The sequence below is a fragment of the Meles meles genome, chromosome 8 (assembly GCF_922984935.1).
Source record: "Meles meles chromosome 8, mMelMel3.1 paternal haplotype, whole genome shotgun sequence".
Taxonomy (NCBI): domain Eukaryota; kingdom Metazoa; phylum Chordata; class Mammalia; order Carnivora; family Mustelidae; genus Meles; species Meles meles.
Window position 1 is genome coordinate 3,988,425 of NC_060073.1, and position 21,219 is coordinate 4,009,643.

Genomic DNA, 21,219 nt, shown 5'->3' on the forward strand with positions numbered 1-21,219 from the left:
AAACCGGATGCCCGTTGTTCCATGTTGCCCCTAAAGCGCTGTGTGACGTGGGCCGAGTGGCTTGTCCTTGCTGTTTCTTATTTCCTCTGGCTGCACCGCAAACTCCTCTGTGCTATGATTTAAAGTTCTAGCTCGGGGCGCCTGGGTGGCTCAATTGTTAAGTGTCTGCCTTCCGCTCGGGTCATGGTCCCGGGGTCCTGGGATTGAGCCCCACATCAGGCTCCCTGCTCGTCAGGGAGCCTGCTTCCCCCTCTCTCTCTCTGCCTGCCTCTCTGCCTACTTGTGATCTCTGTCTGTCAAATAAATAAATAAAATTTAAAAATAAAATCAAGTTCTTACTCTTCCCCCTGGCCTTCCGAACTCCCCGCAACAGCACCCTGGTCCCCTCTCACGTGCCCATACCCTGTCGCCCCACCATCTCCCTGAATGCCTTGCTGGTCTCACAGCAGGCCCACACATGGCCACCATCCTGCTCTCGTGCGGGGGTTTCTCCACTAGCAACACCGCTCCCGACCCCATCCATGGAGGAATGACCACCGGCCAGGTCCTCACCATGCATTCCCATTTTACAGATGGGAGAACGGAGGCTCAGAGCCGTGAAGTGAGCCAGTCACCTCACAAAGCGATCCAATGCAGCTTCTGCTCAGCTGCAGAGCCCCCCCCCCCGGATCTCTCAGCAGGGGGTTGGGAAGGTGAAATCATCTTACACCCGGACAGGGCAGCGGGAGAGTGGCCTGTGTGGCCCCAGACATCACCGGGAAGGTCTTGACCTGCAGGGCAGCATGGGCAGGTCCCAGAAGGACATGGGGGACAGCAGGAGCCAAGAGTCCCCTGCAGCAGCCAGTCCTCCTGACAGCCTCGGTCTCCAGGGGCTCCCCAAACCCCGCTCTGGGGCAGCACGTGTGGCGGAGAGAGAGCCCTGCACACCCTCCTTCTTCGCAGATGGAGAAACTGAGACACAGAAACGTGTTCTCACCTTCCCAGCGTCCCATGGCTGGTCAGGGTTGAGACGCAGCCAAGAACACAGCTCCAGCCACTGTGTCCACGGAAAGAACCCCAGGCACCCCCAACTCACCCTGAGCGCGTAGTTGTCCATTCTCTTAACCAGTTTTCTGTAAAAGACCCCAATAAAAAGTTTCTATAAAATATCTATTTTAGGAGCACCTGGGAGGCTCAGTGGGTTACACCCTCTGCCTTTGGCTCAGGTCATGATCTCAGGGTCCTAGGATCAAGCCCCACATCGGGCTCTCTGCTCAGCAGGGAGCCTGCTTCCCCTTCTCTCTCTGCCTAGTTGTAATCTCTGTCAAATAAATAAATAAAATCTTTAAAAATATCTATTTTAACTATGATTTTTGTTCACATCCCAAATGACCGTGAATTTACAAGCTTGCAATCCGACCCTGTGAACCGTGCGGGGCACCCCGCATCTGAGGCGGCTGGGGCTCGGGGTCTGTACAGTGCGGTCCGAAACACTGACTCCGGGCTGGGGGCTTAAAGCACCAGAATTGTGCTCCCTCCCAGTTCTGGGGGCCTAGGGTCTGAAATCAAGGTGTCGGTAGGGTCGGGCTCCCTCCAGAGGCTCTGGGGGAGGACACTTTCTGCCTCTTCCAGCTCCTGGGGCTCCAGGTGTCCCCAGCTCACAGCTGTGTCCCTCCAGCCTCTGCCTCCGTGGTCACGCAGCCCCTCCCCTCGGTCTGGGTTCTCTCCTCTTCTGACAAGGACACTTGGCACCAGATTTAGGGCGCACCCAGTGAATCAAGGATGATGTCATCTCAAGATCCTTCACTTAATCACACCTGTAAAGAACTTGGACATATCTTTGGGGCCACAATTCGACAAGGGCCAAATATGTTCCTTACCGGAGTTCTGAACCCTTTTAGAGCTGGATGAGCTCTGCAGGCAATAATGGAACTATCGCTTCTAAAGCTGAAAAAGCCGGTTCAGACCCCCCTAACCCACAGACATGAGGGACCGAGTCCCAGATCTGAGCCGGCCTGCCTGCTCAGGCAAGGTCACTCCGGGAGTCCAGCCTTGCTCCCCACAGGACGGAGCCACCTGACATGAGGCAGAAAGAGGAGACGGCGTGCCCTCTGTGGGCAGATCCCCGAGACAGAGGGGCTGGAGCCCCCAAGTCTCCATGAGTTAAGCCTCTGGTCCTCCCCTGGGGAGGAGTGAGGGACACACGGGAGAGCTGGTGGCCGGCCACAGAGCCCAGACGCTGGGAGGGCTTGGGTCCTCCCCGGGATGCTATCCCAACCCCAGGGATCCAGGGGGGCTGGCCAGAGCTGCAGGCCCCCACGGGCGGGCAGACAGTGAGGCGGCAATGCCCCTCCGCCCCGTTGCCTCATCCCCCAAAGGGCTTTGATAAATGGAGAGATAGAGCCCCTCATTCCTGGGCGCCGCAGGGAAGGGTGCCCCCTCATTAAAACAGGCGGGAGTCCTTATCACGCGGTCACTCCACAAATCACCACAGACAGGCTTACGTCAGCCCCTCAGAGGGGCTCCCGAGGGGCCGTTAATCCTAATGGATTTGCCCAAGTGGAGATAAAGAACCTTCTCGTTCCTCCTGCGTCGTAGTAATTCACTTTACAAATGGATTCGAGGACGGTGGCCGGGCCGGGGGAGATGATCAGGTGCGGGGCCCGCAGCAAAACGAAAGTGGTCGGGTCCCTCGTTCCCAAAGCTTGGAGAGCATGAAGCCAAGCGCGGGGCCCTCCTGAGAGCGGGGCCGAGTGCTCCTGGCCACACGTCCAGTGACACCGGCCCGGCCCCCACTCACGTGGAGGACCCTGGACACATTTTTCAGACACCAGCGTCTGGCCCCATGAATGTCCAATGGGACTCCTCCTGCCCACAGACACACAGCCCCCGGGGTCGGGGGCCATAAGAAGGGCTGACATCGCCACGCGATCCCAAGGGACCGCCCCAGTGGGCGCGGGTGGATCCCCAGAAGCCAACCTGAGCCCAGAGTCAGTGGCAACTCGGCTGTCTGGGGGAAGTGACTAGAAACACATCCCCCCAAACCCACCATCCCTCACCTGGACCCCAAAGCAAGGACAAGTCGAAGACAGAAGGCACAGCACCTGTACCCAGGGCCGTTAAAGTATCTCCCCGTCTGCAGGGCACCTGGGGGCCCCGTCAGCTCAGTGCCCAACTCTTGATTGGGCTCAGGTCATGATCCAGGGTCCTGACATCAAGCCCCGCGTCCGGCTCAAGCTCAGAGGAGAGTCTCTTGAGATTCTGTCTCTCCCTCTACCCCATCCTGTCCCCGATCCCCCGATCCTGCGCGCTCTCTCTCACTTTCTCTCTCTCTAAAATAAATAAATAAACATTTATAAAATCTCACTTTTGTAAATATAAAGAAATACACAGATGTTGTGAGCACAGTGGGGGCCCCGGAGTTTGGCCTCGTGATAGATGGCGTGTGCAGGACGGTCTCCACACTCCAGGTGTGGTTTCAAGCGGCTTGGATCCCAGGGTCCCCTCTGGTGAACAGAGTCTGTGCTGTTAAGACCCAGAAGATCCCAGGGTTACTGTGGGTCCCCTCGCCAAGCTTCTCGAGGACCCTTGATCACCAGAGGGGTCAGCCCAGGAGGGGACCAACGTGTAGCAACCCCTGCCCACTTCCCACGCAGCCTGGTGCCAAACCCAGGGTCGACCCCGGATGCCCTGTGTGGGCCGTGGAACTGCCCCTCGGCCGGCCCGAGGCCCCTGGCGCCCCTGACAGCCTGAGCCTACCAGCCACCCCAAGTCACCTTTCTGTGGCTTACTGTTGCTGGTCCTCTAGGACCCCTCCCCCTGCCCTCGCCCTCTCCCCCTCTCACACCCTCAGCCTATCAACTCAGAGGCAATGAGGAACCAAAGCGCCGTACACCCCCACTTCCCAGAGGAAATCCCTTCCCCACTCGCCCCCAAAATTATCGGTAACGCCATAAAACCATCACAACCCCTTTACAGCAGTCCTGTAAATTACAGAACCTGGGTCAAGGCTCTCTTTTTCCTCGGCAGGTAAAAATAGCCGATCCGTCACTGGGAGAGAACTTGAAACAAAATTAAAGCCATGACATTGGGGAAAACGCAGCCGGCCATGACCCTCCAGTGATTCCAGCTCAAGCTGCCGGGTCTCCACCTCCCCACCCCAGCCCCCACCCAAGAATGCTCCCACCCTTCCTGCCAGGGCAGGCGCCCTGGAGCCCGGCGGGTGGGAGGTAGGGGGGAGGCAGGGAGGAACAGCCGTGGGTCTCCTTATCATCAATAATTCATCGGGGCACATCTGGGGTCAACACAGATTCAGAGAATGATACCATTTTGGGTGGGGATCCAGCACATGGTTTGAAATCTGAGAAAAAAGTGGCGGAGCCCGGCTGTAACTCGGTCTCTCCCAGGGCAGAGACTTTCTCTCAAGTCCCCAACGATCGGAATCACGCTCCTTCCTGTCGCTGCCACGGCTCATCGGCCCAGGGAACAAAAACTCGGTTCTCGGGAACCGTCGCCCACCAAGCAGGGGTCTCCTCCTGACAGAAAGCAGCTCTGGAAACAATCAGAAAACATTAAAGGAGCAAAACGCATTTGGCAGCCCCCGTCTGCAGGGCGCGTTTCCACTTTGTCGCAGACTAAAGCATCTGGCCACTCAATTAGAGGGGGGAAAATGGAAAATGGCTAAAATTCATCCTCGAAACTATCTCATTTCTTAGCAAACACTGTTTACTGTTAAGAGGGGAAGTGGTCTGCTTCGGCTCTGAATAAAGGCAATTTGGGGAGATCCCGGATACCGGAGTCGAAGATAAAAGGGAGGACCTGTTTTGACATATGAGTTCACCAGCTGATTCCTGCAAAAATGCAGAGATTTGAAATGAAATCACAGAACTAACCAAGATTGAAACGTTGCAGGACATCCGGAATGACAGGATGGGTCCCGGCTCGGACGGTAATAGGTAATGAGGCCTTCTGATAATGGCTTTGGAGACCAGCTGTCGGCCTGTGTGGCGAGATACGCTCGGAGGATGTCTGTGGAGCCAAGCGCACGCTCCCCCGGTCCCCGTGAATGCTGTGGAGATGACGGGATCCGCTTGTGGGTGAGGAACGGGGCTCAGTCAAGCCCGATGTCTCCAGGGCCCCCGGGGCACAGAGGAGAAGGGAAGGGCCCAGTTCTGATCCCTCCACCGGCCCCCGCGTCCTGTCCCAGCAGGCGGGCCTGGCATTCCCGGTGTGGCAGGAACACCAGCTCGAGTAACTTTCTGGGCCCCCTGTGGGCTGGCGGGTCTTACTCTCCTCCCCGCTCCCTTCCTGGACACGGCCTTGGCGCTGGTGCTGGGAGGGACGGACGGGGGTCCTGGAGCGTCTGAGCCGCCAGCATAGTGGTTCCCGCGAGGCCGAGGCTTCTCCTCTTTCCGCTTCCTCTCTCGTGAGGGATTCCTAAGACCATCTCCCCCTCATTAGGGGACGTTACAGCAGGTTCCTGAGGACAACGCCTCAGAGGCTTTAAATAAAAGTGCTTCGGGGCGCCTGGGGGGCTCAGCCATGAAGAGGCTGCCTTCAGCTCAGGTCGTGATCCCAGGGTCCTGGGATCGAGCCCCACGTCGGGCTCTCTGCTCAGCGGGGAGCCTGCTTCTCCCTCTCCCACTCCGCCTGCTTATGTTCCCTCTCTCGCTGTCTCTGTCAAATAAATACATAAAATCTTCAAAAATAAATAAATAAAAGTGCTTTCATAAAATATTGTGCCAATATCGCTGCCTTTCTCCAACGTGCTTGCCCAGGGAACCCTTCTGGGTGGAGAATCTCTTAGGATAGGGATCCGAGGAACACACTTTGGGGACCGTTCACGCCCATCCCCTGCATTCAGGAGAGCCGGGTCCCAGGAGCCTCACGAATTCCAGAATTCAACCTGTTACGGTTTCCTCTCCATCCTGTCAAGGTTTCCTCGGCACAGGCCCGCCACCCAGGACCCCCCACCGCCTGGATTACCCGCAGACGCACGCAGGATGTCACAAATGACGCGATGTGTCCCCGGCTCCGTCGGTAGTGGGTAATGAGCCTGCGGATGCCTGACGTTTCGCCCCCACGGCTCTGGAACCTGGGGTTAGGCTTCCGGGGAGAGCCCGTGTGCTGCTGTGGGCATCGGCGTCCCGCTGGTCCTCGCTTAGCGGAGGAAGAGAGATGGCTGCTGTGGTCCACGGATCGGGCTCTCGCTCCCAACCCCGTCCGACCTTAACCACCTCCTCACTCCCCAGGCAGCCACGCCCGGCCTGGCGCTTCGCATGGGAACTGGGGGGTGGGGGACGGGGACACAGCTCAGGTCACAGCAGTCCTTAAAGACTCCGGCTCGCGTGTTTCAATGACAAGGATGTTTGTTCCCGTCGCTGAAGTATCACTACTATTTTTAGGAATGATTAGGGTTTTTATGGAGGGTTACTGCCGCGCAGTTAACAAGTTCTGAAAACCGACCCCTGAAACACCATCATCTAACGCACGATCCTTACTCAGACTTTTCCAACCATCCCCGTCACGTTCCTCACGGGCATCTCATTTCACAGTAAGATCGATGGTCGCCCCGCAGCCGTATGACTTTTTGAGTCTCCATTATCCTGGGCGAGTCTTCAGTCCGGCTTTGCCTTCGTGGCGCTGGTCCCTTGAGGGCGGCTACGGAACTGAGGCCGGTCCTTGGTGCAGGCCATCGGGAGGGCCCGGAGGCACCCGTCACCCGGCCGCAGCGGTGACTGTGCTGACGAGGGCTGCGTGGAGATGCTGGTGTTCTCCAGGCTCCCCCATGCATTCTTTGGAAGGTGACGTCACCCATAGAAAGATGCTTCGAGACACTCTAAAGAGCACGTTCTTGCTTAAACGTTCCCATCCGTCCCACTGAGCTCTTCCCTACCTTCCCCATGTCACGGGCTGCTCCGATGGCTGCAAAACTGTCATCTCCGGAGCCTACCGTCCCGCCCGCGTTTGCTAGCTGGTGGTCCTCTGTGAAGACCCTTCTCTTCTCCACTGTCTACTCACCGATGGGTCTACTGACTATTAGTGCGCACTCCGGGAGTCACGCTCTCGTGATGGGATTATACCCCGTTCCCCGCAGGGTCCATTACCGCGATGGGATCCCCTGGCCTTGTCTGATGGGAGCTCACGTGGCTCCTGTCCTCTGACGTGTCCCTGGACGGGGCTCTTCACTTCTTGTATATAAATGGTCTTTGGGGAGCGTACAAGGTGCTTGAAACTGTACCCCAAAGATGACATGTCTCCATGTATTGGGAGGGGTGAAGGTCCAATAGCTTCCATCCCATTTTGAAAGGGACGGTCACCTCTTCCAAAAAGACAAAGCGACTCTGGAAAGGAGACCTGGATGGGTGTCCCTGTTATCCCAGCAGCCTCTGGATCACAAAGGATCACAAACCGTGCATCGAGTCGGGGTGCTCCCAGGAAGTGGGCTTTCCTTCCTTGGCCCCGTGGGACGTGGACAAGGTGGTACGAGGTGCTCTGTTGGGTCCCAGGGGAGCTTCCCTGCAGGGGAGAAGGACAGTGAGGGCATCGCTGTCCCCATCCCCTGGAACCAGCCTGTGCTCGAGGCCCGAGGATGTCAGGGGAGAAGGCTCTGACTTCAGAATCAATCTGAAACTGCTGCAGCCCTGTGACCTCTCCACCCTGCTGAACAGTGAGGCCAGGGCCCGCACTCCCTCTGGGCACTAATGTCTGGAGAGCTTCCCAGCAGAAGCCGCCCCCTGCGTGGGGGCCTGGCCACGCCCTCACAGCAGCTGCCGCGTGCAGGGGCTTCAGCCCACCCAGCTCACTCAGCTCTGGCCACAGGAGCGGGTGTGGATGGATCCCTGCTCCCATTCTACACTCGAGGAACCTGGGGCTCCAACAAGCTTTGCCCACCATCCCACAGCCTGTAAGTGACCCGACAGGCTGTGAACCTCAACCCACCATTCTCGGCATCCAAAGTCCCAATCGTGTCCACACTGGCAAGACCACTCACCCCAACCCGGGGCAAAGTTCAGCTCCAAGTCCTTAGAAAGGGGCCATGGTAGACCACAGGGAGGGTCCTTAACTCCACCCTGCACCCGTGACTGCCGTCCCCCCACACCCCGGGCAGAGTAGAGCCCCCGCCCAGTGCTGGGGGCTGGGCCAGCTGACTCACTTTGAACAGGAGAACGTCTACCGACACAAGCAAACAAGGGCTTGAAAGATGCTTTTGGGGCAGGGGTCCTGGCCCAGAGCCAAGCCCAGGCGAGCCCAGTGCTGGTCAGCCAGACCCCGACCAGGACCCAGACCTGCCCCGTGGACCCGGCAGTCCAGCAAGAAACACATCCTGACGGTTGTGTGCCCGGAGTTTGAGACTGGCTTGTTATCCTCTCCGGGGCCATAGCTGACTGATACAGAGATGGTACGGGGACACCTGACCCCTCATTTCCCCTCACTTTTTAGATAGCCACAAGCCCCTCCCTACCTTGTGTGGGTGTGTGCCTCTGACCATGAACTTCGTGGTCTTTTTCCACGGTCGGGGGAGTCCGAGGAACAGTTGGGTGACAACCACATCCAGAGAAGAAAGGACACACTTCCCCTTGAAGTAACATGTCAGTCTGGCCCCGAGCCTGAGGCTGGAGAAAGGGACGGGGAAGGCACGCAGCCGGGAAGGGCACAGAGAAGGGCCCTTGTGAAAACGTCCTCTGTGAAAGAATCAGCCCCGAGCCCAGGCTTGGAGTTAAGGTCCTGGTACGGGCCGCAGCCGAAGGAGGACACCAGATCTGGCCCGGCCTCATGGGTGCTCTGATGCTCCGACCGGAGGCCTCATGGGGAAGTCGAGGCTGATTACAGGACAGCACTGAGAAGAGAACGGGACAGAAATCCCTCACTCTTTCTGTCACTCCTGCTTCCCCAGGAGGGAGGGTGGGGTCCCACAGAACGGGTTCCCAGTGACCCAAATGCAAGTGCAGGGGCGGGTGTGGGCTTTCCCGAGGGCACCTTGGCCATCAGTCCCTCTGCCTCGTCTTCTCCACGCATCCCACGGCTTCCGCCCTGCAAAGCAAGCGCGTTAATGAGGAAGGGTCACTGCTCGGAGCCGGGAGTCACACTCGGGTCCACAGGGGATTTCGGCCTTCTGTTGACCTCCTCGGCTCTCCTGTGGCCGTCTTCCACTGGGGACACTAGAGGGGACAACAGCATGGAGACGTCCATCCCTGTGCCCCAAGATGGAGTGTGATTCACCCCCAGCGAGGGGGAGCCCTAATCACTTACCCATCACCACCCGTGCCCCCCACACCCCAAGGTCCCCAGGCCTCAGCTGAACAGACCCTAATGATCCATGACAAGACGGCTCAGGCTGAGTTAACAAAACAAACACTCCCAGCTCAGGGCCCTCAGAGAAAAATGTCTTATTCTGAGAAGTCCTACGAGACTAGGCTGCGGGTTCCGGTGGGAGGGGCGCTGCCGCCAAGGGGTGCTCAGGAGAACGGGAGCCCCAGACCCACAGAGATGGCCCTGAGTGGCAAGGGAGTGGTGACCCAGGTCTGTCGGCGTCTCCCGACTAGAGCCCAAGTGGGAATTCCGGGCCGAGACCATCCCATTGTCTGGGGAACTCTTATCTGCAAAGGCAGACGGCCCCTTTCACGGACATCTGCCAACCCTTGTCCCAGTCTGGATCTTGGGTTTCCACAGGGAGGCAAAGGCCGGTGTCAGAAGATGGGGCCACACCAGAGGGGCAGACTCTGTTTACACACAGCAGTGCTGGGCTCCAGCTTCCACGGGATCGTGTGTCTGTGTGCACAGGTGGCCCGGTGGGCCGTGCGCCACTCACACGGTGCCTGGGTGGCTGGTCTCCCTCCCTCCCTCTTTCCTTCCTTCCTTCCCTCCCTCCCTCCCTCCTTTCTTCCTTCCTTCCGTTTCTCCCTCCTTCCTTTCTTCCTTCCTTCCTTCTTCCCTCCCTCCTTCCTTCTTCCTTCTCTCCTTCCTTCGTTCCTTCCTTTCTTCCCTCCCTCCCTCCCTCCCTCCTTTTCTTCCTTCTTTTCTTCCAACAGATTGGGTGCTTTTTCTGCTCCGCACTCGAGCCAAACAATGGGATTTTAGCAGTCAGCAGCCCACAGGGAGCTCCCAGGCGAGAGAAGGCCTCAGGCAGGATATTCCAACACAAGACAGGATGATGGGACCAGTGCAGGGGACTGGGCGGGGGGGGGGGGGGGGGGGGGGGGGTCCATGGAGGTCACCTAACCCAGCCCAGGGCCAGGAGCCCTGGGAACAGTCACCTGCAGAGCCCAAATAGGGTCCTTGTCACTGTTCTGCAGAAAACCGAGGTAAGGCAGGAATCCCTTGGAAGCACTACGGCCTGATGGGAAGCAGGTCCTCAAACGCAGCCAGACCTTACAACAGATTATAGTTGGAATTAGAGTCCTTGGAACCGATTGCAATTACCCTTGTAAATCCCAAACATCCCAAATGGATTTCAGCTCCGAACATCCTTCTTTCTTGGCACACCTACCAACCTTGCACGGAACACAGTTTTGCAAGGAAAAGTCTCCTTTGTCACGTCGCCATGAGAACGATCGTCGGGAAGACCACGTAATGACCCCAGAAGATGATGTGAAATGCGGAGAAGCAAAATGGGGTCCTGAAGACCGTGACCGACCACTGCTGTCTGAGTTTGCCCCTTCCCAGTGCCCGACCGAAGCTACAGCACGGGGACTGGAAAGACACAAACCACAGGGACGCAGAGGATGGAAAGACAAGAGAGGCAGCCGTTTCTGGAAGGTGCAGAAAGGGAGCCGGGGAAGCTCGGGCCAAGCAGGAGGACTCAAGAAAGCTGCGTCATGCTGGTGGCCATGGGAAGAGCTTATCTACACAGCAGCACCCTCCAAAAGCCAGGCTCGGGCCCAGAGACCCTCCTCAGCCTGCCTCTGTTGCTCACGTTTTCCCAAAGACCTTCAACTGTGGTGACAATACCAACGTTTCCTTCCACAGTTTGGTTTGCACTTCTTACTCCATTTTTCAGAACCAAGCGGTGTGTTGTTGATGGTGGCCGACATTGGCCAGAGGGTCACCAAACCCATCACGAGGGAATGAGTTGGAAACAAGGTACACCACTCCAGGCCAGGCCTGTGTGACTCACCCTGCTCTTTCCCTCTGTTCATCCACAGCCAGCCCAATCCAGGGCCCAAAACAGAGGGGCCAAGGCTCTGAGGGACGGCAAAACCTCCGGCAGGAGAGGCCTGGGGCCCTGCATGACTTTGTGGAGCGGAGTCCCGACCCCACGTGCACCACCATCACGGATAAGAAATACACACGGACCACATGAGGCCCCTGTCCCTGGGGACTGATGCTTACGGCAGTTAAGTCTGGGAGCTTTGCAGGGATAGTGAACCCCAGGAAAATCTAAGCCATTATTTTTCAGAACGCAGTCCCGCCTCCAGAGAAGGAAGGAGTTGGTAAACGTTTGCTGAACAAATCAATGCACAAACAAGACTGCTCTCGTACTGTGGTTTCAAAGTCGTGTCTGCACAGGCCTGGAGGGGAGCACGGAACATGGACAGCTGATTTGTGAGGGCGGTGGGGATGGGGGTGGTCTTTTTCCTGTTATTCTTAGGATAAGGTTATTTTGCAATAAACACAGAGGGAATGTGGAGTGAGCCGCTCCCACATTATATATGGCACGCGTAAAAACATCTAGGCGCACAGCTCTCCAGACAGATGTTTCTTTGCAAGCAAGAGCTCATTTCTCCCAGAGCCGGCAGGATCCGGCGAGAGGGCATTCCCTTCCAGGGACCCCGCTCGGCAAACCCACCCTCCCTGCTCCCCACTTCCTCAGCCCTGCTTCCCTTGGGAAGCACCACACACACACACACACACACACACACACACCCCCCACAAACATTCACTCCAACCTTCAAGGCTGAGTTCAGATGTCATCAGGCCAGAATTCCCACCCCTCCCGTGTCCCTCCTGTGTGTCGGTCCCTGCCAGGCCGTCTTCCCACTGTGTTTCACGGTGCCCAGAGGACAGCATGCCTGAGGGCGAGGGGCTGACCACCCAGACCGCCCACGCCCGCAACCCAGACGCCCACCTGCTGGCTGGGACGGTAACAGCACCCGCACATAGAAGGTTTGTGAAGCGTCAAGGGCGCATGGAATGTTCTTAGAAAGGTGACTGGCCCGTCTGGGCCATTCAGGAAGCCTTGGCTCTGATGTGAACGCGATGACTGCATCCAGCTCTCACAATGCCTCGTCAACCCCCAAGGGCAATGAACACCCCCTCACCAGTCAGTGGCCTGGAGCCTGGCGCTTGACGCACCGCACGTAGGACTGACCTGAGAGCTTGGCCAGTGGCCCGGGAGCTGAGGCGAGGCCGTGTCTGCTGATGGAAGCTGCATGGCTAGCTCGACAGGAGGCAGGCTGCCCTGCGACCTTGGGACTGTCCCCGCCGGCAGTCCTGTCTCACCCAGAGCCCAGCCGGAAACTCAGCCCCAGGCGGGTGGCTGCAGGGACTGGGGACGTGTAGCCAGAGAAGACTCAGGAGACCCGTCGGTCACCCAGAAACGGGGGTGAAGCTTAGGGATTGTTCTCCAGTGAACCAGGCCGACCGACTCTGCCCTCCTGGGCTTGCGTTCTAGAGAATCCAATGAAGAACAAAGTAGAACGAAACAATCCAATAAACAGAAACACAAAGCCACATCAGCTGGCACGAAGGTCCGAGGTGAGGAATAAAAGTGGGTAAACAGGGGATAAGGTGCTGAGCCGGCCCAGGCGGATGGGGGTGAGGGGACATGGTTTTGGGGTCGGAGAAGGTTCTTCTCAGCAGGCAAGGACACGTCCTGGAGACCTCTGCCCTTGGGCTTCAGGCCGCTCTGGCTCACGGGAGGCCCCGATTGGAAGAGAGGAGGGCGGGAGAAGCTGCGAGTCCCCACAACGTAAGCGCTGCGAGGTGAAGCGAGGCGCCACTTCCCCTTAGCTGTTTCTCCTCCTCCCTCCTTCCCAAATTCAGGAGGATTTTTTCCCCATCCTCCTTCTGCGTTGCCTCCTTTGCCCTTGAGAGGGAGAAGCTACTTATTGGCAGATTCACGAAGCTGAAGGTCCCCCGCCGGCGTCTGTCCGAGGCCGTGGCCCTGGGGTCACTCTTCCTGGTGGGTCCTCATGCATCTGGCACTTTCCTTTCCTTCTTTTCCAAAACTGACCCCCACCCCCCACCAGTGAAAAGATAAGTAAGCCAGTGAGTGTGATACACGGCTGTGTGGTCAGCATTGTGACCAGAGAGTCTCGGGCCCCCGAAATGCACTCCAGCCCTGGGGACAGAGCTGTGGCAGAAAGGGGCAGTGGGCTCGTCTGTCTTCTGTGAGAACCATGGCTACCCCCCACCAAGTGCCTTCTGGAGTTGCGTTTCGGGCACCTACCCAGGCAGGGCCTGACTGCAAACACCAGCCATCTCTGTGACAGTTAATTTCATGTATTGTCTTGGCTGGGCCCCAGGGCATCCAAATATCTGGTCAAACGTTATCGTGGATGTTCCTATGAGGGTGTTTTTCGGTGGGGTTAACATTTGACCTAGTAGACTGAGAAAAGCAGATTGCTCTCCCTCTGCGGCTGGCCTCGTCCGATGAGTTGAAGGCTTGGGAAGAGCAAAAAGAGAATTCTCCGGCAGACTGCCCTTAAACAGGGTTGTATGGCAGACGGATCTCCAACTTGGACTAGAAAATCAGCTCTCTTGGGTCTCCAGCCTGCCAGCCCACCCTAGAAATTTTGGACTTGCCAACCTCCATCATTGTGTAACACACGCCACTTCCTTATAATAAATAGCTTTCTATGCAAACACACATCATGTCGATTCTGTTTTTCTGAAGAATGCTGGCTACTACAGTTATTATCTCCCAATATTTTTTTTAATTTTTTATTTAAATTCAGTTCAGTTAACTTATAGTGTAGTATTAGTGTCAGAGTGGAGGTCAGTGATTCATCAGTTGCGTGTAACAGCCAGTGCTCATTCCATCAGGTGTCCTCCTTAACGCTCACCACCCGGTTACCTCATCCCTCCAAAACCCTCCAGCAACCCTCAGTTTGTTCTCTATTGTTAAGAGTCTCTTATGGTTTGCCTCCCTCTTTGTTTTCATCTTATTTTATTTTTCCTTCCCTTCCCTTCCCCTATGTCCATCTGTTTTGTTTCTTAAATTCCACAGCTGAGAGAAATCATATGGTATTTGTCTTTCTCTAACCGACTTATTTCACTGAGCAAAGTACCCTCTAGCTCTACTCATGTCATTGCAAATACAAACAATTTTAAGAGAATATTATGAGCAATTATATGCCAACAAATTAGGCGATCTGGAAGAAATGGATAAATTCCTAGAAACATATAAACTACCAAACCTGAACCAGGAAGAAATAGAAAATCTGAACAGACCCACAACCAGGAAAGAAATTGAATCAGTCATCAAAACTCTCCCAACAAACCGGAGTCCAGTCCTGGACTCTCGCCCCTGGTACTCAGCATAGTACTAGAAGTCCCAGCCTCAGCAGTCAGACAACAAAAAGAAATAAAAGGCATCTAAATTGGCAAAGAAGAAGTAAAACTTTCACTCACTGTAGATGGTATGATACTCTATGTAGAGAACCCAAAAGACACCACCAAAAAACTTCTAGAACTGAGAGAGGAATTCAGCAAAGTCACAGGATATGAAATCAATGCACAAAAATCAGTTGCATTTCTATACACTAACAATGAGGCAGAAGGAAGAGAAATCAAGGAGTCCATCCTATTTACAATTGCACCAAAAAACATAAGATCCCTCGGAATAAACCTACCCAATGAGGCGAAGGACACGTGCTCTGAAAACTCCAGAACACTATGAAAGAAACTGAGGAAGACACAGAGAAGTGGAAAAACATTTGGCGCTCACGGATTGGGAGAACAAACATTGTTAATGTATATCCCAATAATTTTGAGGTGAAGTGGGCTAAGGACATATTTACTGTCCCTAAGGAGCAGTGTGTTTCCTCCGAGGACCATATCAACTTGAAAGCTTTCCTTTCCCTGCTCACTTTGGCCACAAGGAATTTGCATCTCAGCCGTCACAACCTTGGGGGATGTCGTGGACAGCATACGTGTTTCGTATCCCAACCTCGTCCCCAGATTCACCTTCCCTATTGAATGCCTGTTTTCCCTCCATCCTGACTTTTTATTTTTAGGTGTCTGTTACTCTTCTTGAGCAAGCTCTTTCTGCAAATTCCTGGGAGCTGATGATGGACGGGCAGGCCAGTCTGTATCTGGGGGATTCTCTTCCCCTCCCCGCTGGCCCCTGGCCTGTCTACGGGGAAGGAGTGGGCTGACACATACAAACTCAGGGGCTGCTGAGACCACAATCAGACAGCTGTCCACACCGCCGTGGTGAGCACTCGCCCGGTAATCTGGGAGGATGAAGACAGCCAGGATGCTTCTGCAGTCATCTTGAGGAACCTGCTGTAGACTATGGTGAGACCATCTGCCCAGCTGTCCATCGACAGGAACACCTGAGCAGCGGGAGATGGCTAACTCAGACCCGGACCTCAGGGCATCAAGGGAACGCATCTCAACTGCCCCAGTCCCCACCAGTTCCCGGACTGGACAAGCCAGCCCACCTTGGCTTGAGCACTCCTGTGAGCAGAAGCCTTTTGCCAAAAGCAGATTTCAGAACAATCCATCCTTGAGACCTCAAAGAGGGTGTGGCATGTCCTTGGCACCTCCTGGCTCTGAGCTGTCAGGGCTCACTCACAAATGAGAAACTCGAACATGATGGGTCTATTGCGAGGGTGTAGCAGTTAGGATACGCACAAAGCTGTGTAACAAAGAGTCCCCAGTACAATGGTACATGCAAGATGCAAGTTCATCTCTCTCTTTCCTGGCAGCCTGGAGTTCGAGGGTCATCCACAGTGGCCAGGGGTTCCATGCCACGGGGCTGTCCAAGGAGCTGGGTCCCTCCTCTGTGTTGCTCCCCATGACCAAGGACATCAGCCTCCTCTCCTTTGTCCCCATTAGCTTATGATCTAGCCTGACAGGGAGAAGGAGCAAGGGCAGGAGAGCACCTCCCTTCCCAGGATGTGACTGACAGCTGTATGCATCCCTTCCTCCCACAAACCGTGGACCACAACTCGATCCCTTGGCCACACCTGCCACAGGAGAGCCAAGCAAATGGCCTCCAGCTGGGCGACTCCATGCTCAGCTAAGCCTCGGGGGGTTCTGATGCTAAGAGGACCAAGGGGGCAATGACTTGACCCTATGGGAAAATCAGGAGGCTCTCCTGCCAGGCTTAACCATGCCTGCGGGGGCCGGCAGGTGACCCCGCCATCCTTGCTCTTTGTTCTACCCTGGGGTGGCTCCAGCCAGCCCCCGGCCCCCTGAATTCACAAGGAGAGAAGCAGGTACCGGTCACAGCCACGCATGGGCCCCAGGTCCAGGGAATCACAGCCAAGCTCCCAAGGCCTCTCCCACGCACTGCATTCGGGCCAGCGGCGGCCCCAGCCTCATTCCACACTGTGGCAGTACCTGTCCCTCCTTGCTCCCTGTGGGCACCCCGGTCTCTGAGCGGTTTCACTGGGGTCCCCTCCTGACTCGGGATTGGCCAGAGAAGACTGAACTGCAGTTCCATGGCTGCCCACTAAGTGATGATCCTAAGTGACGGGCACCAGCCCCATTTCCCAGTCCCATTCAGGCTGCAGATGGGTGACCGTGGTGATGGCTGGGGACAGTTCAAGCCATTCCATCAGACAGGGCCAGGAGAACCACACTTCTCACGAATACGGGGCTCTCAGCACCTCTCGCCCTCGGCATCATGGCTTCGGCCAGATTCTTGGGACGCCCAGAAAAGTGCCACCCAACTCAGTAACGCAGGCTTCCCAAGCGAAGCTCCTGGGCCTTCCCATGTCCTGGCACGGACGGGATCTTTGTGCACAGGCTCTGTTCGACGGGCTTCCTGGGGGACGGCCATCCTGTCCCCTTCTTGCAGACAGGAATCTGGTCTCCGGTGAGGTTAAAGCATGGTGCCCAGGTCACGTGTGTAGAAAGAGAGGACGGGCTGCTCAAACCCAGAGGGCTCCCTCTCTGCCTTACTTCTCTTCCTCCTCTCCCCCTCGTCCTCTCCCGCCCCCCTCCTCCTCCACTGATGACAAGCGCCGGTTTTTCCACATTTGCTCACACTCTGCACACACTTGCCCGGTGACCATCGCAGGGCTCTCTCCTGAAGGCTGGGGCAAAGTGAGTGACCCAAGTCCTATCCCTGCGGTCTCCAAGAACCCAGCCCTTTCCCTCACACCGCTTCTCCAGTCCGGGCCCCCTGACCTGTGCCCAGGCCTCTGAGCAGTCTCCTCGCGACTAGAATCCCTCTCTCCTTTGGTCCATTGGCCTCCTCGTTCTCAGGGACCATTCCCAAGCACAGATCCAGGAGTGTTCCTCCCTTGAAAGCTCCCTCCTGCCAGGATGATAAAGTCCAAACTCCTAGGTGAACGTCAAAGCCCTAATAGCTGGGACCCAGCAGCCAGAGTAGTGGATCTCAAACTTCAGAGAGCTGGTGAATTACCCCATGGCTTGTTGATCCTGTTCCTAGGCCCCGCTCCAAGACTGAAAGACAGCGGGTCTGGGGGCCCAAGAATGTGCCTGTGTGACCAGGTGGTCTGAGAAGTCCTCCTGAGGGTCCTCAGTATGCCATGAGCATTCCAGCGGCGGGGCCCTCGCTCATGCTATCTCTCCTGCCTGGAACACCATTCCCCCATCTGCCCATCAGAGCCCCCAAGTCCTACCTCTGGTGACGCCTCCTCCAGGAAGCCTTCTGCAGACCCTGAGAGAGAATTAATGCCCCTTCCCCCATGCGTATCTCTGAGCACTCCACCCCTCCCTTATAGCCCGTGGACCACCTGCCCGATGTGGGTGCTCTTCACACGACTTCCTTTCCCCACTGCCCCAGGGGCTGTACAGGTGCTAATACCAGGGGTGGGTGTGAACGGGGGTCAGTGGGGGGGATAGGAGCCCTGACAACCTGTGCAGCGGAGGCCCCCGGCCCTCCCTGCACCACCGGACTCCTGGAGGGGGTCCCTCAGCAAACACATCTGGCTTAAAAAGGAAATATGCTCTTTCATGGCTTCGGTCTTTTTATTTTTAGAACGGGTGACTCATCTCCACCACGGGGGCTCTGCGGCTGCTCTCGGGGGAGCTCGCCGAGACGGAGCGCCTGTGCCCCGGCCAAGTGGGGCTTGGGGGAGAGGGGCAGGGGGCCACGCTGTCCCGCAGCACCCTGGGGCCAATGACCAGCTGAGAGGTGAGGTAGTCATCCCCCATCTGCCTGCCCCTCCAAAATATCTAGTCTCCGGACGCCCGGGACACCAGAAGGGGCAGCTGGGCACAGGGTGTCCTGTGTCACATCCCGTCTGGGGAATGAAGTCAGGACCAGTGAGCCGTTTCTAGAGGCCTCCGCTCCCCATCCTGTCCCCATGCAGACTGGCCACGGAGGCAGCCCAGGTGTCCCTGCACCAGCCTGGCTGGGTCCTCCTCAATGACCTTCATCCGGGGGAAAGAGCCGGGTGCCAAGTCCCTGGGGCGGGTAGAAAGAGCCAGTTCCCACGCAGCATGGCCTCGTGGGGGATGGAGGGAGCATTTCTAGTGATGACATTCGTGCACAGACCGTGGGGCCACCCCCTCCGCCCGCCTCCCCCGCACTCCAGGCATCCCTCCCCCACTCACCCCTGTCCCTCCACACACAAACGCAGACCCTCCCTGAGCCCCTCCAGACCCTCACCTCATGGATTTGAACTAGCCGTGTTTTTTCAATATGTACAACCCAGTTGTTTCTTTACTTCTTTCTTTTAAAAAAAAAATGCACGTTACAGAAAAAATTGAAACCCCACAGAAGCTGATACATTGGGACAGAATAGGGCAGAACGTGGCACGGGAGAAGGTATGTGTGTTTTCTTGAAAGCTCGCAGAACAGCCCCAGCTGAGAGCGAGAAGCTGGTACCATGAGCTGCTCTTGCTGGCGGAGTGGAGGTTGCTGGGGGGAGAGGCAGAAAGCAGGCCGGCTTTTCTGGGGATCCCGCTCTGTGGTTTTCAGGGTGACGGGGAGCGGAAAAGGAAAGGTGCAGGAGTCAGGAACATCCCCAAGGCCACCCTCCCTTTTGACCTCAATTACAAGTGCAAGAGTCCCAAAGCCACCTGAGGTTCACTCCCTAGAAGGACTCCGGGCTCACCGGAGGCTCTGTGCTCACCGTGGGGGGTTCTACTGTAGCAAAAGGGTATAGATCAAAATCAGCCAAGGACAGAGGTGCGAAGGCGCGGAGTCCGGATAGAATCGGTGCACCCAGCTTCTGGTCGCCCTCTCCGCGCGGGGTCATGGGCCGTGTCAGTTCCACCCCACGAGGACGTGCGACCCGCACAGCATATCACCAGCCCGTGGGCCCCCCGGCATGAGCTCTGGTGTGCAGGTTTCTTCGGACTGGACCCCCTAGACACGGTTGACCACCCACGTATCCAGCCTTCGGTCCCCAGCCCCTCTTGGAGATCAGCTGGAAACAAAGCCCCTGTAACAAATCCCACTGTTAGACCATCCCAAGTGGCCCAAGGTCCCAGGTACACAAGGACACTTTGATCAGGCAGAACATTCCAAGGGCCTAAGACCCCCTCCCAGGACAAAGAGCAGTTTTGCCCTCCGGGTAGTTTCACTCATTACTACCCAGAACTTCATCCAAACGGGGTGACTAACCGTCCCAGTGCGCCCAGGACGTTCCTGATTTTAGAAATGTGTCACAGGGAACCCCCAATCCCAAGCACAAGGCTCAGTCCCATGACGATGAACCACCCTTCATGTGAGCACCCTCCACCCTCCCAAAAAAGGTAGTGGCTTTGCTCTGTGCAGTCTTGGCTAAGCTGCAGTGACATTAGCCAGAACGCACTCCGGAGGTCCGAGTGGGGCGCCGGACTCCTTCTGCCTGTCCCAGGGCATTGGAGTAGGAAGTGAGAGACAGACAGGGTCGGTCTGTCCTCGAGAGTCAGGTGTGACCCCCTCCCCTGTCCCACCCCTCTCCTCCCCCGCCACCCCCCCTCATTCCCAGGGTCTCCCACCTGCAGGGACTCTGTAGCACCCAAAGCGTACCCCAAAACCTACAGAAGGGAACAACTTGACCTTCCAAGCATCTGACACGTGTCCTACGAAGTTTGCTCCCAGATGCCCTGCTCTGCACATTGCTCTTACAAATGGGGTCTTTTGTGCCACCGTATCCCCATATAGACCTGCCTGCGGTAGGCGGTTTCTCCATAGGGACCGGGGTCCACCCACTTTCCTGAATGGTTACCCATCTGCCTTCATTCTCAGGGGAGGCTCTTCTGCTTTTCCGAAGAAGCCATTCATCTCACTGTGACCAATATGAAGCTGTTCTTCTCCTCCCCAGCGTCCCTACCTCTCTGTACTTCCTCTTTCCCAGTCATTCAGGCTGTGCCTCACCCCAGAACCCCATCCAGCAGCTGGTGAGCACCTTCCTCTCAGCCGGTCGAGAGGTGACCCTGATGGTGACTTTGACAGGGACACTGTGGACACTACCCCACCCGTCCTGAGGCTACCTTCCCTGTTAAGAGAGAACTACCTTTCCAGGTTAAAACATAGCAACATATTACCTATTTCTCCTGCTTTATGATGAGTTTTATTTTGAGACTGGATGTGAATTTTATCCAAATACCTTGGAAATAAATCTAAGAGAAGTATGAAGTGATTTTTCTCTCTGGAGCAATTACTGTGGGAAATACTACTAACTGATTTTCTAGTATTCAACCATCCTTGAATTTCTGGATCCCACCCCACTTGGTTGTCATGTTTTATCCCCCCGATGTGATGCTTAATGCAGTAATTCGAATTTTTGCATCATTATTCCTAAGTGACATCAACATGCATTTCTTCTTTCCATGCTATCTTCACTGGATTTTGGCGTCAATGAGAGGACAACTACATTAAAAGAATTGGGAGCTTTCCTTCTTATAGGAGCTAAGAGCAGTGTAAATGGTATGAGTATTTGGTGGGGCAGCAGTCCTCCTTTGAAACATTCTGGGTCTTTATGCCTTCTTGTCTTAAAGAAGGAGGTGTGTGTGGTCTCAGCCTCCCAGTAACCAAGATTGTGGTTAGAATGTCCCTTGTGGTTCTTACTGTGATTGCAAGGCAGCCAACAGGACACTGAAAAAAATGAAGGTTTAGAGGTAGAAAGTACACACACACCTTAGGCCACACGGCAAGGGCACAGG